Here is an 18,984-nt window from a genome sequence, read left to right on the forward strand (position 1 = left end):
GGAAAGAGAAGAGAATATGGTCAAAATCAATTACGTGTTAACTTTTAAAATTTATATGTGAATTTTCTTTTCATTTATGAAGGCATGATGTTTGGAGTCAATCTTGGGGTCCTACTTTGATTTCATTCCTTTTTATATGTTAATTTTATATCCCAACTGTCATTTTCCCTCTATTCTCTCCTCCCATTTCCTCCTCCTCACCTCCCATGGAAATTGAGAAAACATGACATATCAAATTGTAGTAAGACTAAGCACCTTACCTTGTACTAAGGCTGGGCAAGGCAACCCAGTATGGGAAATAGAGTCCCAAAAACAAGCAAAAGAATCAGAGAAAGTTCTTGCTCCCACTGTTAAGAGTCCCCCCAAAAAAGACAAAAGTACATAACTGCAACATATATGCAGTCCCATTCAGGACCCCTGGTTGTTGGTTCAGTCTCTGTGAACCACTATGCCTCCAGGTTAGTTGATTCTGTAGGTTTCCTTGTGGTGTCCTTGACCCCTCTGGCTCCTACAATTCTCCCTCCCCCACTTCCCTAGGACTCGCCCAATTCTTACTGTTAGGAGTTTCACAAAAACACCAAGCTATCAAACAATATATATGCAGAGGACTTAGTACAGACCATGCAGACTCTGTGATTGCTGCTTCAGGCTCTGTGAACCCTTATGAGTACTGCTTATGTGATTTTATGGGCCTTGTTCTCCTACCGCCTTGACCCTTGTGGTTCCTACAATCCTTCCTCTTCTCTGACATTCCTTAGGAGCTCTGCCTAAGGTTTGATTATGGGTCTGCCCCTATCTGCTGCTGGAGGAACTCTTTGTTGATGATTGGGCAAGGCACTTGCCCAATCTGTGAGTATAGCAGAATATTGTTGGGAATACTTTCATTGTCTTATTTTTTTTTGTCAGTCATGTTTTAGTCTACTTTACATGAGCCATACTTTTTGTTTTCTTATCCAATTGGTAATTAATTACATTGTGCACATAAGGCATAGTTGAGATTTATCAGTTAGCAGATATATGCACACTGTTGCGTATTGTCTAGGGAGCATTTTTCACCCTGAAACAGCATGTTGTGTTTTCAAAAGAGGCAATTTTCAGAACTGAAATGTTGCTCACCTCCATTATAATGGAGCCCCATGTCCTCAGAGGCAAAACAGAAGAGACATCAGAACTGGGACTGCAGTCTTGTTTATACATCAGTGCAACTTAAGGGCAGGATACACGGCTGTCACTAAATAAGTACTTTTAATGACTTACTGAATGAATTACTGTGGTGGGAACTTTTTCTGAGGAGCCTTGAGTAAACACCTACTCATTCTAGACAGAGAACCATGAATAAAATTAATGATTTCACCCATGTCTATGTTGCTTAAGTTTGACTATAGTTACTTAGAGGGCTCAGGTTAAGGGTTATTTGCAATATCATGGGTACCGATATGTGACTATAACACTAAAGAAAATCTCTCTCTCTCCTAGCAACTGTTAGTGGTTTATAAATCACTAGGAAGTGGGGTGGGTTCTCTCGTGACAAAAAAATTAATTGGCCAAACCTTATGTAGTTGTCTAGTGAGAGTTCAAGAGAGCAAAAGCATGTTTGCCCAAAGAGCAGTGTTCCATAACAATGAAAACTTTTTGTTTTAAAAATATTGCCAAATGAGTTAAAGAATAATTCAGTTATGACATAAGTAAAATAGATACATATGGGGAATTTTTTCGGATCAAATATTTAAAAAACAACAACTTAAAATTAGAAAAAAAAAAAAAAAGCAAAAATCCCCAAAAGATAAACCAGAAAAGTGTTGAGATAGAGCAACAGGCTAATAGGTATCCCAGAGAGAAAAAAACAAACAAACAAGAGAACTGAGTGGAATAAATAGTCAAACATAAGTGTTAAGTTTCAAAGGACTTGTGAATTCTTGAATAGGGAAGATCTCATAAAAAATGCTCATTTATATGTGATGAAACTTCTGAATATTGATTACTGGCAATAGCATTTAATGTTTAGTGAGTGTATGGGACCATGCATGTCAACAATTCCAAAACAAATAACCCATTTCTAACTCTGGGCTCTTTAATGTGTTGGCTTGTAATGTCTAGTAGGGTACTGTCACCTTGTTATTGGGTAATTCCATTTTAACTCTCTCTCTCTCTCTCTCTCTCTCTCTCTCTCTCTCTCTCTCTCTCTCTCTCCTCTCTCTCTCTCTCTCTCTCTCTCTCTCTCTCTCTCTCTCTCTCTCTCTCTCTCACACACACACACACACACACACACTGATATTTAAAAGTTTACATCTTGCTTAATGTTCACAAAGTTTAAAACAATGTGAAACCACCATCAATATTAAAGACTTTCACCTGAAGCACAGAATTCTCCTTTTACCTGACCTAGTCCAGATATGTCCTTATAACTGACATAAATTTATTATCTATCCTTCCATAGTGCCTCTGGTTTTTGTCATTACCTATCAAGTATTCTTTCCCTTAGATTTTAACATAATTTTTATTTAAAAATGTTTTGATGATCGGATTGATCCAGGGTCTTAAACATGATAGGAAGCACTCTATCATTGAGCTACAGCCAAACCCCTAATCTGATTAATATTATGTGTTTCAATTCTGTATATAGAACTACAGAGCAGAGAATACCCTGCTAATTGGCAACAAAAGAAAACAGTATAACAAGTTCAGCAAGTGATGCACTCAAATAGAAGTTTTGTAGATCTTTTTAGTAAGATTTAAAGATGGACAAAAGGAGAGATTGACTATAAATTTAAGATGACGGAGAAAAAATTAGGATAAATTAAATTTGTTGCCCTTAATTGCATCCAAAAAGGGAACAGACTAGTCAAAAAAAGATTATTTTTAAGTTTGTTAGTTGTGAAAATTGTGACTAAGGAGGATAATATACTTTTCTTTTTTAATTACTTACTGAAATATATATATAGAATAAATATTATATCTGTAATATATATAAAGTATTGTGGAAAAAAGGGAAGTGAGTTGACATACTACCCTCAAATTCCCAATCCATATCCTATTATATGGATGAGTGTTTTGTTGTTTTCTTTTCTTTTAAACATAATTAAAATTTATTAGAGTATTAATTTAATAAAACCTAACCATACAGGACACTATTATACAAGTAGAAGAGTTCTATTATGCAAAGTGTAGGTAACTGAAGCCATTATCACAAGTTAGCTACATTATACATTTAAATGCATTTAATCACAATTTCCTTTTCACAAAAGTCTATGCTTTTAGCCTATTCTTTCATGTTGTTGTTAACAATCTAACCTTTCACAGATTCCCTCCAAATCCTTTACAAAGGATTTCACACCAATAGATACATTTGAACTTGCTTCAATTTCAGGATTACTGGAACTTACTTAAAAGGCTTTTTCTTCAAGCTTCCATTTTCTTTTGCTGTGCAGAAAATCAATATGAAGTTAAGAAGTGACTGTTATCTCGAATTACAAGAGGTTAACTCATCCCCGTCTACAGATAAATCTATTTTATAATGATATTAAGTAGATATATCTTCAAGTGAAAGTTATTCAAAAGTTTATTATTTAAAAAGAGTGTTTAAATAGTTGAATAGGTATTTCCTTTGACAAATTTATCTAACACAAAACATGACTGAATAGAAATTCTAAGAATAGAAAATAGGAAAGTAAAATCAGAAAAGTCCAGAAATGGACAGATTAGCGTTCACTATGCTTTCAAAGGCCCAGTGTGAAATGTTATGGAAGAGAGTGTGAGATGATTCCTTGATGCCTGTGTTTTCAGGTTGTTAGCCATTTCTGAACTATACATGGCAGAAATGCTAATTATTAGTTGCTGTCTTAAAATGTAAGCACACTTGGGGCTTTATTATCCTGACAGTCAGTGTCACATCTGTGCTTGTGGGCCTTCTGTTCTACACTGGGGTTTAATAGAATCTTGATGATATTTTTGAAGTTCAATGGTAAGTATGACACACGCTGGGTTTTCTGTTATAAAAATAATACAAAGATTTTACGTAGATCTGCAGCTCAGTTTGAAGTAGAGAAATACAATGCTTTGAACCCTACTGTTAAGCTTCTCTGATATCTTAGATCACTTCAGCTCAGTTAGAACCATTTCAGACTCACAAAATAAGTACCATTGATTGATTTGTTTATTTACAGATACACACAGTTCCACTGAAATTTCAACCATCTTAATTGCACCTATGGAGTTTTATTTGGTCTCCTGTTACCAAGAGGTCTCATGGACTGGCTGCATATTCTTTTTAGAGTGGTGAAATTCAATTTAGTCTTCTGCTGCAAGAAAGGATAAAATTGGTTTCTTTGCACTTGTGTACCTAGGATCAGAAAAGAGACCCTGACACTCATAAACCTCACTTTCAAAATTATGTTTTATTTAAACTTATCTTTCACTCAAAACTTATATTCATTGTTTTCTTTAAATACAAGAAGCAAATTTACATAAAAATGATCTAGAATATTCGATTGCAAAAATGTGTATGCACTCTGAAAATTTATTCAAAGGAAGAGCAACATGGCAGTGAATACTCTATGCACAATGCTGTGACTGTACAGACTGCTGTTGTCTCCAAATAACACTTATCACAGTTTGTTACAATGGTTTTTCTTATTTGATACATTTTTCATTTAGAATTGTTAGATATGGGGCTGGGGAGATGGCTAAACAGATGGAGTGAAGCGTCTGACACATGATAAGAAAGACCTGAGTTCATATCAATAGCATCTAATAAAAGTAAATAAAACTAACAGCCAAGTATGGTGGCATAAGCCTGTAATCTCTGAGCTGGGAGTCAGAAATAAGAATTGTAGGTGCTCCCTGTCTAATCAGCCTAACCAGTAGGTGATCTCCAGGTTCAGTGAAAGCCTTCACAATATCCCTATATCTAAAGCCTATATTTCTCAAACTTCACCAACACTTTTATGACTTACTTATATTACAACTTTAGACCAAACTTAGTAGATAGAGAGAAAGAGAGATACTTGCTGTAGCCTAACTTTAGCTCCTCTGGCTATTTTTTAAATAGCTGTCTACTATTACTCTGTTCAATATTTACAATTTTACTCCCCCCAAAAAGAAAATCACCACACTCCAATTAATTATCCTAGCATTCCCACTTAACCTGAGATGTTGCTTCTCTTTATCCTCTGTACCCAAGTTCTACATTCAAGTGCCATGTGTAAAAGTACAGCTCTGACCTGTCGAAGGGTTCTAGGAGGGAGGAGATGGGAATGAGGACGTATTAGATAGAAATATATATGAAGACACGGGATAGCTTCGGGAGGGCCCTGGGTCAATGCCCAGTCGCCTTAAGTTTAATCATAAGGGGCTATTATACATCAGCAAGGGAGGAGTAAAACACCTCCCCCACTCAAGGTTGATGTATAAAGTACCAACAAGTGTAGACCCTTCAAAACACCTAGTAACTACACCCCTGGCCAAATCATCCTATTATGCAGGCCTGCTGGGCAAGCAAGCTCAGACTTCCTGACTTTGAGTAAGGATTTACTAGGGAACCTCTGTGGGCCCCCACAAGGCACTAGGTATTAGATATCAACTTCTGACCTCCACAGTCAGATGTCTCAGCATGCATGCCTACACATACATGGGCACACATAGGTATAGAATATACACAGCATCATATGGTATTTGCTACTGATAAGCTTACATTTTATTTGGATGTATTAAAATTATACTGAGAGGAAGAAAATCACAGATTTTTGAATGAAAGGAATGGGCTGGAGAGAGAGTTCAGTAGAGAAGACCATGGCTTGGTCTTTCAGAGGCCCTAGTTCAACTCCCAACATCCACATCAAGTGGCTCATAGCCAGCTATATGTCCATCACCAGGAGAATCTAACACTTCCGGCACATGCACATACACACAAACAAACATAATTAAAATGATATAAATGAATTTTAACAAAGAAATATTGAAGTAATTATGTGCTACTTTTATTAACACCATGAGATAGTAAACTCTATCTTCTAGAATTTATTGAAAGATATCCATCTCCTGAAAGGAAGTCCATGGTATTACTGGAATATTGGAGGAAGACCAAAATTTACAAAGTCATGCTGCAAATCTGAACACACCAAGCCCTCCAGACATATGAATATATATTTTGTCTAACAAGGGAAATACACACTATTTTGCTAGACCAGAATACATATGTTTATAGTGAGCCTGTAGAGGCCCTATGGTGACAAGATTACATTGAGAAGCACTTCAGCATACCTCAGAATTTTAATTAAGATTAGCATTTAAAAACAAAGGCAATAAAAATAAGTGACAACAAAAGAATTTGTACCTGAAAGTGTTGGATTGTTATAATAATTCAAAAACAATTCTTACCAAGACATTAATTTATATGAATTCCAATGAATTATCTTAACACATTTGAAAACTAGGGCTGTAAATAGTTGTGCCTCCTAACAGCCATGCATTGCCAAATGGCAAGAGACCAATGTAATGTCCAGCTGAAAGACACACCCTGCCTCGAGAGGGTCTATTTATTTTCCTATGCAAGGGTGCAAGTCAGTATTTCCTAAAGTACCACTTTAACAGTTGTTAATTTGGCTGATCTTTGGATGCTATATGTCTGATAAATATAATTAGCATACTTATCATGTGTACAAGTGAAATATAACAGGATGCCACTGTGATTCACATACTTAGTAAGTCCTGTATGGAAATGAGTTGTCTAAAATAAATCTGTAAGAGCATCATAAGTGTCTATGATTAGAAAACAAGCATCAGAACTATGACCTTGGGGCTGGCCTCAGAACTGGTTTTAGACTATTTTCTCAGGGGCCTGGACCAAGAGTGAATTGTATCTTGATGAGGTTGATGTCTTAACAGTGTAAAGTTAGACATCCTATGACCCAGGAATGGATATTCTTTCATTTTATATCACTTGGTTCCCGTATTTTAAGTTGTTTTTTTATGTACTTATGGTATAGAATTGTTGGCCAGGAAATGTCTAGCTAGGAAGATTTACTCAATTTGAGTTTCTGCTCTCCTGAAGAACACCTACATTGTAATAACTTTAGTTTAGTATTTACTTATTTGTTTGTTTGTTTATCTTTTGTTTTGCTGATGATGATGACATTTGTTGTTAGCTAAGTTCAGGGAAGGCATTACTATAGTTATTCATACTTTTTCTAAGTGTGAACAAAGAAAGAGTAGGCCCTTTTCGACTTTTCAAGCTGAAACCTGTGTGTACGTGTGATGTACTCCACCAGAACAATTGACCTCACTCTTGAAGTGAAGACATTTCCTCACACTTGATGAGCAAATTCTTATGTGTTTGCCAAGTGTCTTCGGTATGATTTCTATTGCTGTGATTAAACACCATGACCGCAAAGCAAGTTGGGGAGGAAAGGATTTATCTGGCTTCTATATCACTGTTCATCATTGAAGAAAGTCAGGACAGAAACTCAAGCAGGACAGGGAACTGGAGACAGAAGCTGATGATGTAGAGGTCCTGGAGGAGTGTGACTTACTAGCTTGTCTCCTGGCTTATTCAGCCTTTTTTATTATAGAACCCAGGACAAGGAGCCCAGGAATGGCATCATTCACAATGAACTGGGCCCTCACCTATTAATCACCAATTAAGAAAATACCCCACAGTCTTGCCTGCAGTCCAATTTTTGGAGGCATTTTAACTGATATTCCATCCTCTCAGATGACTTCAGCTTTTGTCAAATTTACCTAAAACACCAAGGTTTACTGCATAAATTAAGTTTTTAATAAAAAAGATATATATCAATGCATAGGCAACAGAGAATCACTCTAACACTAAGATCCTACATGAATTTATTCACTAAGTCACACATCTACTCATTTTTTTGTTTTCCATATATCTGTGAATGTTTATAGAATGCTTTATAAGTTTTGGCCCTGTCTTAGGTGGAGGTGTTACAATACTGAGGAAAAATTCATTGACCTCATATACTATTGTGGCTTAGGAGCTTTGTGAAATGAATAAAGTTTATTGAATTAATAATATTTACTATGGTATGATTACTATATAAAATTAAAGAAATCAATTTATTTAAAAATATGATCAGTGATAGAGAATTCTATTTATTGGATCATGAGATTTAACTAGTTTCTTAAACACAGGAGAAAAAGAAGACTGCAAAGTCAAACTGTTGAATCCTTTTATTTGTGCACACACATTTCAATGGATTAACCTGATTAGAGGCTCAAGAGAACTGTTTCATTCAAGAACTGAGTTTCTATCTGCCAATAGCCTGTCAAGAATTCAGATGGTGCTTCTGGAAGAACACAGTGTTCTTGCAACTTGGTATCATTCAAACCCATCTTCACTGAATGGGAAAAAAAGCTTCATCAGTTGAGTGGACTGTATTATACAAAAAGAATGATACATTCATTGAAACAATAAAAAAAAATTGGCTATACATAATTTAGGTGGAAGAACTTTATTTTTTAGGAAGTTAGTATTTTATTTATAGAATAATATTGATGGAATTTTATTATTTAAAAGACCTTTGGTGAAATTATTTTCAATGAAGATAGTAAAGTAAAATTAAATCATATTTGGAATATGGTATTTTATATATATTTAAAAATTTGCATTTAGTAATGATCATTTGAAACGCATAAGGAACTGAAAAGGTATATAATATAATTTGGGTGTAGATGGAACTCATGTTGGCAGCTCATTTTGTTTCAACAGACCAGTACGACGATATGCAATCTATGTAGTATAGACATTAGAACCGTGTGTCAATGTTGCAAGGGCATCATCTTTTAATTTACTGTCTTCAACATTAAGTGCAGTGCTTAATTAATATTTGAATCAAAGAATGTTTGTTAAATAAGTTAAGGAGCTATATTGTTGACATATTTACTATGAAAACTTCTTAATTTAAAAATATTTACTTTCTTTAAAAAAATCCCAAATTAAATATGTAATATTTGGCTTGTCGTTATGCATAGAAGACTACGTTATTTTCAAAACATTACTTCTTACTGATCAAAATACATAAATATCTTGTGGAAATGAATTAATATTAATTATGGCTCACATAAAAGACTATTTTCCTCAGTTATATAAATTGTGAAAAGTTAAGTTTCTTTTCCAACCTTTTAAATGCATTGTAGTTCTTTTGTATAAAAAATATTGTGTTGTATGTTAAAGGACACAACATAATGTCATTGACAATGTTCTTCATAATTCTTTTTAAAATGTGCTAAATGATAGTCTATCTGCATCATTAGGTTACCATACAACAATCTCCTCTGAGAATATGGTTTTGCTATCATTTCTAGTTGTAATTACTTCTCACAAAAATGGTATGGGCTTATTGAAATGACTTGGTGTGTGAAGGTTGAGAAGACAATGCCTGTGCTTGCTGTAAATAACCACAGCTTGATAGCATGGCATGTTTATTTCACAGGCGCTCACCCTTCCAAGGTGCCATATTTTTTAGCATTTTAAACCTCTCTAAAGGTGTTCTTTCTCCATAAAAACTTGAGTTGTATATATTGTGTGACTTACATTTTCTTCATCTTGACATTTCTGACATTATGATACAGATAATACTCAGCACCGGGTAGTGCTGGGGGTTAGAAATATCTCTCTGCACACCTAAGAGAAGATAATCTCACACTCTCACCCAGATATGAAAATAGAATACTTAGAACTAAGTGGAGTGTCTCCATAAAATCCCCTCAGAGCTCAGGGAATTGCATGGAATAGGAGGCAGAAATTTTAAGAACCAGAGGGGATAAAGGGCACCAAGAAAACTAGGCCTTCTACACATAGCAGGGCTGATGTACATATGGAATCACAGATACTGAGACAGCATATTCAGGGCCTGCATGAGTCTCCCCCACATGAGGTCTTAGAGCTGACATCACTAATCCAGAAGCTATCTCCAATTGATAACCATGTGAAAATGAAAAATCAGTTTTATCCAAAGAAGTCTCGCTGGAGACACAGATCACTCTTGATCACTCTTAAGACCAGATCCCATGACCAGCAGTAGATGGTCAACACACACACACACACACACACACACACACACACACACACACACACACACGCGCGCACACACACACACACACAAACACACACACACACAAAACCTCAGATGCATCTTTGATCATTGGAGGTTCTTTATCTGATAAAGTTCTGACAGAATCTGTTCTTTTGCTTTCTTTCTTTTTTTTAAACCTTATAGATCATTTTCATATATTTTAAGACTTCCAGGTTCTGGAATATGAACACACACACACACACACACACACACACACACACACACACACACGTCTTCATGTATATTTTATGCTTTTGCTTTGACTCTTTTGCTATTTTTTGTTGTTGTCTTAGTTCAGTTTATTGTTTTGTTTTGTTTTATTTTATTTAAAATTATTACTTGGATGCCTGTTTGTTTTCTAATAAGAGACAGAAGGGGTGTTGATTCCAAAGATAGAGAATGTGGGGAGAATCTAGGAAGAGGTGGAGAGGGGAAACTATAATCAGAATATATTGTATAAAAACATCTATTTCCAATAAAAGAAGGAAACATTGTATGTAGACACTGGCAATTGTCGTGTAGGACAAAATTCCACCTTGGTGTATATCAGCGTTTCTCAATCTTCCTAGTGCTGTGACCCTTAAATACAGTTTTTCATATTGTGGTGACTTCCAACCATAAACTTATGTATCATTTCTATTTCATAACTGTAGTTTTGCTAATGTTATGGGTCATAATGTAAATATCTGATATACAGGCTCTGGTGATATGTGACCTCTGTGAAAGGTTCCTTCAACCCACAAAACTGGTTGCAACTCACAGATAGAGAACCACTGGTATAAATCATTATTTAATATAGCTTCCTTTTTCTTGCATATATGTGTGTATAATAACATTTTCAAGGGAATATTAGTGCTAATAACTATACCTGGCTAAAAGTGAAAAGGAAGTGCTAAGAATGGCATCAAAGAACAGGAGGTTTAAGTTGAGCTCACACTGTCTCGGCTCTCCTACCCATTACCCTAGCTGCATCCCACCCACTGTCTGGAAGTGAAGTCAGAAAGACGATATCTCCACTTGGAGGGTGTGGTCTGTGGTGACTTTCTCACATTCAGAAATTATTGAGGGAAGATGTCAGAACCTTCAGAAACACCCATATATATGCTGTAAAAGAGTTCAAATACTTCAGATTAACATACAATGGACAAATGGTTTAACTAGTTCCCTGCCTCTGGGTGTGTGAATAAAGGTTATATATAAGTGATCTTGGAATGTTCTTGTCCTGTCATGTGTATGTCTATGTGTGTATATATTTCTATGGCTTTTGTAGAAGCACAAATATGTGAATAGGTGTATACTTTAAGTGACGTTTTCTGAAACAGCATAAAACTGTCTTATCTAAAGACTTTTTGAAAATCCAAGAAGCCAAAGAGAAATTGTAGGTCAGGAAGTAACAATTCCCTTTACAGGAGGCTGGCAGTCCAGAAGCCACCAAATCAAGTGTGTGTTTTGTTCCAGTTTGATTCCATTAGAATCTTCTCTGAGAGATTACAACCCTTCAAATGACTGAGTCAAATTCATCTGCCAAAATTTACCAGAAGTTAATGGAAATTGCCACAAATAATATTAGGATACAAGAAACGAAGCTATCACAAACCATGCTTAGAATAAACACCTCCTGCATTAATGGTTAAATTGCTAGATAAAATTGAATAAATTTATTTTAGGAACCCAAATTGTACCTGCTAATTTAATGGAAATAGTTCTAATATGCATTAGAAGTTGAGAAATCTAGAAACAAAATGTGTTTTGAAAAGATCGCTTTACCTTTTTAAAAGTTATACTTTAATTTTTCCTTTGAATTATCCTGTATCTATGTATACAATATATCTTGATCATACGTACTCTCCAATCTATTCCTCTAACTTCTTCACAATATGCCATCACATCTCGCTCCCAAGTTCATATCCCCTTTATGCATATATGCATGTGTGTATTTACACTATAAGTATAATTAGTGCTGCTTTTATGTTTACAAATATGCCACACCCTGAAATAAAACTGACTCTTCCTCTTTTACAGTCACCAGTTATTCAGTGCTACTCAGCTAGAAGTGGACTTTAGGGGATCTTTAATCTTCTTTGCTGGGATTTTTAACTGGCTTGGTCTTTTGTAAGAAATGGCAAGTTCTGTGAGTTCTTGTGTTCAAGAGCTGTGTTATGTCCATCAGATAACCTTTTCTTGCATTCCACCCATCTTTTGGAAACTTAACATTTGTTTCATACACAACCCCTTTTCTAGGATAGTCTATGAGCTTTTGTTTGCTTTATAAATACAATTTCTCAGAAACCCCAATGTGACTGAAGTTGTTTTGTTGGCTACAAATAATTTAAATTCAACATTGAACCTCATACAAATTTAGCCATTTGTGTCTTTGATATCTCCCATCTTTCTGGTCAGAGTAAGGAACAAAAGTGCAGGGTTGAACCATATCCCTGATATCAAGGAAGGATCTGTGATACTGAGACATGATAAGTTACACTTGATTGCATAGTTATGCTCCTGGTTTCAAATCATCCTCTTTCCTCACAGTGTATATGCTGCCCTTGTCTCCTAAACTAGTATAACAGAAGTTACTAATTTAAGTGCAAGACTTATGGGAATGACCTATCACCAGCATTGCTCCATTTTACTAATTAGAACCACTTCAGAACTGGTACACTAAAAGGCAGGGAATCACCTAGCTTGTTACTAGGTGATGAGGTTGTCAGAAGTGAGTACAGCCACTATTTCAAAACAATTTTGTTACCTATACTGATTTCAAGGATAAGGTTTTATATATTTTTAAAGTAACTTTATACAATGTGGTTATGCCACAGATAGCTACAAATTCGAGGGAACAAAATTCTTAAATATTCAGTCACAAACAGAGGATATATTCTGTAAATAACTCCATATATAAGAATATTAACTTTCCACTTAACATACATAGTGAATTGTTTGGGGAGGAGAAAAGAAGAATTTGTTTTGAACAATGACTATTTGTCATGTATGGGTGGAGGTATCTTAATTTTATTTAATTGGCAAGGGTTCAGTAAAACTATATTTAACATGAACAGTGAAGATTATTTTATTGAACAAAAGGTTAGTTCAGTACATTAAGTATCTGTTGGATGAAATGTTGGATTGATGCAATAGACTAGAAGAAAGCAAGCGCTCATGCATAGATATGTGTAGAAGTAAACAAATGAAGATAGCATTGCTGTTAAAGAAATTAAAAATCTTGGATAAAGTGAAAGATAAAATAGTTACAAAGAAGCTACTAAAATAGGCGACAGTAACAAAATACCTAACTGTAGGGAACAAATTCAGAAATTAGGCTGTCGTGTGTTCAATAGAATTATATACATTACAATCAAATTATAAAACATTATAGTATATTTATCATCAGCTCTGTTAAATGTTTTGGCTCTCTCTCTCTCTCTCTCTCTCTATATATATATATATATATGTATATATATGTATGTATTCCTTCTCTCATTTATATATATTAACATATTAGATATTAAAAATAAACTTACATAAAATGTGTTTATAAAATCAGAATTTAGAGCACCATTTGTGAAATCAAATGAAACAATTTAATAATTCAGGAAAAATGTTGCATAAATGTGAACTGGCATGTGGAGAATAATTAAATTGTAATTATAAAAGGTTAATGTAGCAATTTACTTGTCCTGATTTTTAAAATTTAGATAAGAGTGCAGATTTTTGCAATATGGCATGCAAATTTGAGTTGTTTTCAGTGGGAATTGAGCATCTGTGAAGTTTTATGTCATACTACAAAAACATATTTGATAATGATTATTTTATATATGTATAGCAGCTTGCATTAACCTTCAGGGTTTAATAGTTTAGATATAATATGAATACAATAGCAAATATAATCAATTTGCATGTACATTTACTAATGAATGTCCTTCCCAAATAATAAATATTAAATTTATTCTTTGTAACAATATAATATATGTTTAATTTACCTTGTGTATAATTTTTAACATTCCTTTTATTCTGAGAGCATTTAATATCACAGCAAAATTTAATACATTATTTATATATTGCTTACTCAAAATGCTGCCTAATAGAATTTATTTTTATTGAAAAAGATTATTATTTTTAAACTTTCAAATGATGAAATATGTGTAAAGTATTGGTTTATCCACTAAGTAAACAAAAATTACTGTTTCTAAACTTTAATTATTTTATGTATTTTTATTCTTTATTTATCTTTGTATGAATGCATTTATGTGTGTGGATACACATGCCATAGTATGAAAGTGCATCCCAGGGGAGCTGTCTTTCTCCTTCCCTGATGGGAGTCTTGAGACTAAATACAGGATGCAGGCTTTGTGGCAAGTGTGGTCATCGCTGAGCCATCTTTCCAGCCTTGTAGTGTGCATTTCAATTCTTGTGCTATTGCTATTGCCTTAAAATTGAGACTATTTCTCTCAATATGTTTTAGGGTTTTTTGTGAGGCATGTATATAACATTGTGTTTATTGATTATTTATATTTTATACTGATATAGCCTATATAAGCACACTGTGACTTAGAAATCAATTTACATTTGAAGGTATCAATTAAAAATTAGAAAATTTTAACTATAAGATTTATATTTCTTTAAGAAATTTATTGTTAAATATTTTTATTGAAGTGTTTATTGGATAAAGTTTATTTTATAATAAGGCATCTTTAGGACTTGTAGTATACTAGTGTAGAATATTTAGCACCATGGTTTCTAAGCATATTTGCAAAATCTCTGTTAATTTAATGATTTAAATATGTAATATAATGTCTAATGATAGTCACATTTGAAAGGGTTTACAAATGGACTCAGAAATAGACATAATTTCTGCACAATGTGCTGATAGTTGCTTCTTCTAAGTTATTTATTTTAGTACATTAAACTTTACAGATGCTGCATAATTTTACTAAAGAGCTTCTCAAAATATGAAAGGTAAAGATATAAATCTCTGAGAAGAGTCCTATAATTGTGAGATGGTAATGAGCTCGCGGAACAGCAACAGGAAGAAATGTGAGAGTCAGGATTTTTCTTTTCTTTAAATCTCCATATTTTCATTTCATCTTTTTTTTTCCAAACAGAGAAAAGCAAACTTAAAGTTTTGCCAGTAAGACAGAATTTAATGATTAAAGGTTCAAAAGTAAACACATCAATTTAATCAGGTAATAAACAGGGATTTTAATATTGACAAAGGTGGATGGATTGCTCCTTCAATTCTGCTCTACACAGAAGAGAAGCTCTTCTGAGAATCATGAGATGGCTTCAAATGTAAAAGCATTTGCTGTCAAGACTGATGACCTGAGTTTGCATACAGGGAGCCACATTTTGGAAGGGGAGAACTGATTCATATAAGTTATTCTCTGGCCTTCACGTGCACATCATGACATATGGATGCGTGCATGTGCGTGCACACATACACACAGACACACAGACACACACACAAACGCACACACACACACACACACACACACACACACACAAGCACACACATACATGCACACACTCACACCAAACAAATGTTTAAAACAAAGAAAGAAGAGGTGATGGAGAGATCGCTCAGTGATTAAGAGCAGTGATTAAGATGTTCTTCCAGAGGACCTGAGTTCAATTCATGAAGTGGCTCAGTAACTTCATTTCCAGGGGAACTGAGACTCTTCTGCAGTTCTTTTGGCATCAGTAACACAGCCATCCATTCAAGGAAAACACCCATACACAAAATTAAAATGTTTATTTAATATAGAAAACAGAGTGTTTCTTGGAAATAGTATAATACTTTCTTATTTGGTATATGGTATTCAATATAATTTGTATCATTTATACTTTGCAGATACACTTATATATACAGATGTAAGTAATGATAGTTTACTTCTTTCTTAGCTTTTTTAAAGAAATTTGTAGTGTTTATATCTTTAATTCTTTTATTATTATTTATTTTATATTTCCAGAGCCTCTCCCCCTCCCTACTTACTCAACTTTAAGTTCTTAAGCAAACAAACCAACAAACCCCCATACAACAAAATCAGGAATATAAATAAAACCACCCAAACTTAAAAAAGAAACAAACAAAAACCAACCACAACAATAAAAAAATGAACTAAATGAAAGCACACTAAAATACTGTGGAGTACTATTACGTGTTGTTCATCTAATCCTGAACATCAGGCCTGTCTTGGAGTGATGGATATACCTAGTGTCACTCTAGAAAAAAAAGTCCCTCTCCCAGTTAGAGTTAGTTCAATTTTTAACCTTTATCCTTGTTGGTAGGTTTATATTCATTCATCCATCCATTAATTTATTAAAATATGACAAAATGAAATATAATAGTATATAAAACAGAAATGTGTTGGGTGGCCCTGCTGGTCAGAAGTTATAATCTATCATAGCCTGTCAGCTTTCTCTAAACTTAACAATGTGAAGGACTCACTCTCCAGCAAGACTTCCTGCACTCTACCTGCCCTTATTTGGAGGATGTTTCTAGGCCAGGATGCCTGACTTATCTGAAGTATGACCCTTGACATAGTTCCCTGAAAATGCTCTTCCTCTGATGCTCACATGATAATTAGGTTAATGCTCTAGCCATTTAGATAGAGGCATGCTTCCACTAATCCAGCTATATGATAGGAGCATGCCACTTAATGCAAATTACAGTTTGTCTCCAGGGTTCCTAGTCCTACATATTTCCTATACTCTGGAATAAATTTGAGTTGTCTCACTGAAGTCTTCTCTCAGAAGGCTATCTCCATCAAATCCATGGTTGTTTGAACCCTGTTTCCCACTTCTGCTCCTTCTACTCCTGTGGACCATTAGCTAGCCAGTGATCCCTGAGGAAGGAGAACCACAAAACTATCACACTGAAGTTGGCAAGATCAACTAACAGAAAGAAAGAGCCCAACGAAGGCACAAAAATCAGAGACTCACTCTTTTTACATGCAGGAATCCCACAAAACACTAAACTAGAAGCCATAATATAAATACAGAGGACCTGTTGCAGACCCATGCAGCCTTGTGCTTGATACTTCAGTCTTTTTTAATTCATATGAGCTTTACACATGTTGATTGAGATTGCCTTACTCTCTTAGTGTCCTCCATCTTCTCTCCCTCTTACACTCTTTCACCACTTTTCCTTGGGCTCCTTAAACTTGGAGGGGAGGGATTAGATGGAGAAACCCCATTTAGGGCTGAGTGTCCCAAGGTCTCTCACTCTTAACATGTCTGGCTCTGGATCTCATATTTGTTCCCATGTGCTGCAGAAGGAAGCTTCCTGGATAGTGGCTGAATAAGGCAGTGGTCTATGAGTATCACAGAATATTGTTAAGAGTCTCTCTCTCTCTCTCTCTCTCTCTCTCTCTCTCTCTCTCTCTCTCTCTCTCTCTCTCCACACACACACACACACACACACACACACACACACACACACATACACACACACACAATTAGACCAGTATTATTTGTTTTATCCTAGGTCCCTGGGCTACCTAGTTGCAGGTTCTTGATCACCCAAGCAGTTTGAGCATGTGTCCCATCTGCTCATGGAGCAGGCCTTAAGCCAAATCAGTAACTGGTTGGCTACTCCCATGAGCCTTGTGTCACCATTGCCCTAGCATATCATGCAGGCAGGACACCACTGTAGATAAAGGGTTTGTGGCTGGCTTGGTGTTTACCTTTCTGTAACAAAGATGCTAGAAAATAGTGGTGAAGGCTCTATATAGGCACCAGCTTGACATTTCCTCCTCCAATGAGTTGTTTAGGTGTTTGTCTTCAACAGTGAGGCATTTCTGTTAGTTTTTGGGGAGCTACGTACAGTCTTGGCCACAGCCTAGGTTGTTTGGGGATTCCCATGAAGCCTCTTTGGGCAGGAACTCAATTATATGTAACCCAATGCTGGTATTGTAAGCTTGATTTGGCAACAAGAGATGACATCTTTACTTCCTTTATGAACTTTCCATGCAGTTATGAAAGAGCTTTACATTCATAGGTTCTTTCAAAAACAATCCAGTTGTTTTTATTTGACATGAAAGTATTTTTGTTTGAAATAGAATGAGTAGCAATATTAAATGTGCCAGAGAGGTGATGAAAAACTTGGTAATAGAACATAAACATTAATTTTGCAATCAAACAGGAATATTATATATGTGATAAAATTAGATAATTTATCATAATTAATTGTAATCAGAAGTTTTCCTGTATCCTACCTGGTCCCACTGCTGCTCAGACCCAAGTAAACACATAGAGGCTTATATTATTTTTAAACTATGGCCATGGCCTATTTCTTATATTAACCCATTTCTATAAATCCATACTTTGCCATGTGGCTTGTGGCTTACTGGTACTTTACATCTTACTTCTCCTGGCAGAAGCTAGCAGCGTCTCCTCTGCTCTCTTTCTCCTTCCTTTCTCATTGGTTGGAAGGTCCTGTCTAACTTTATTATACCTCACTATTGACCAAACAGCTTTATTTATCAACAAATCAGAGCAACACATATTCACAGCATACAGAAAAATATCACCCATCATTTCCCCTTTTCTTTCTATTCAAAAGGAAGGTTTTTATCTTCACCAGAGTAAAATTATATATAACAAAACAGTTATCAAGTAAGAATTACAGTTACAATATGTAGTTTATTTGTATTTGGCAAAATTAAAGAAGATATCCTATCTATCTTATATTTGTGAGTCTAAGGCTTTATATCTACTTATCTCTTATCATAACCAAGGAGAACCATAATTGTGGTATTGTATTCCCCCAAATATTGTGCATGCTAATAAACTTATCTGGGGTCAGAGACAGAGCAGCCACAATATTAAACATAAAGGATAGGCAGTGGTAGCACACGCCTTTAATCCTAGCATTCCAGAGGCAGAAATCCATGTG

The sequence above is a fragment of the Peromyscus leucopus genome, chromosome 15 (genome assembly GCF_004664715.2).
Source record: "Peromyscus leucopus breed LL Stock chromosome 15, UCI_PerLeu_2.1, whole genome shotgun sequence".
Classification (NCBI taxonomy): Eukaryota; Metazoa; Chordata; class Mammalia; order Rodentia; family Cricetidae; genus Peromyscus; species Peromyscus leucopus.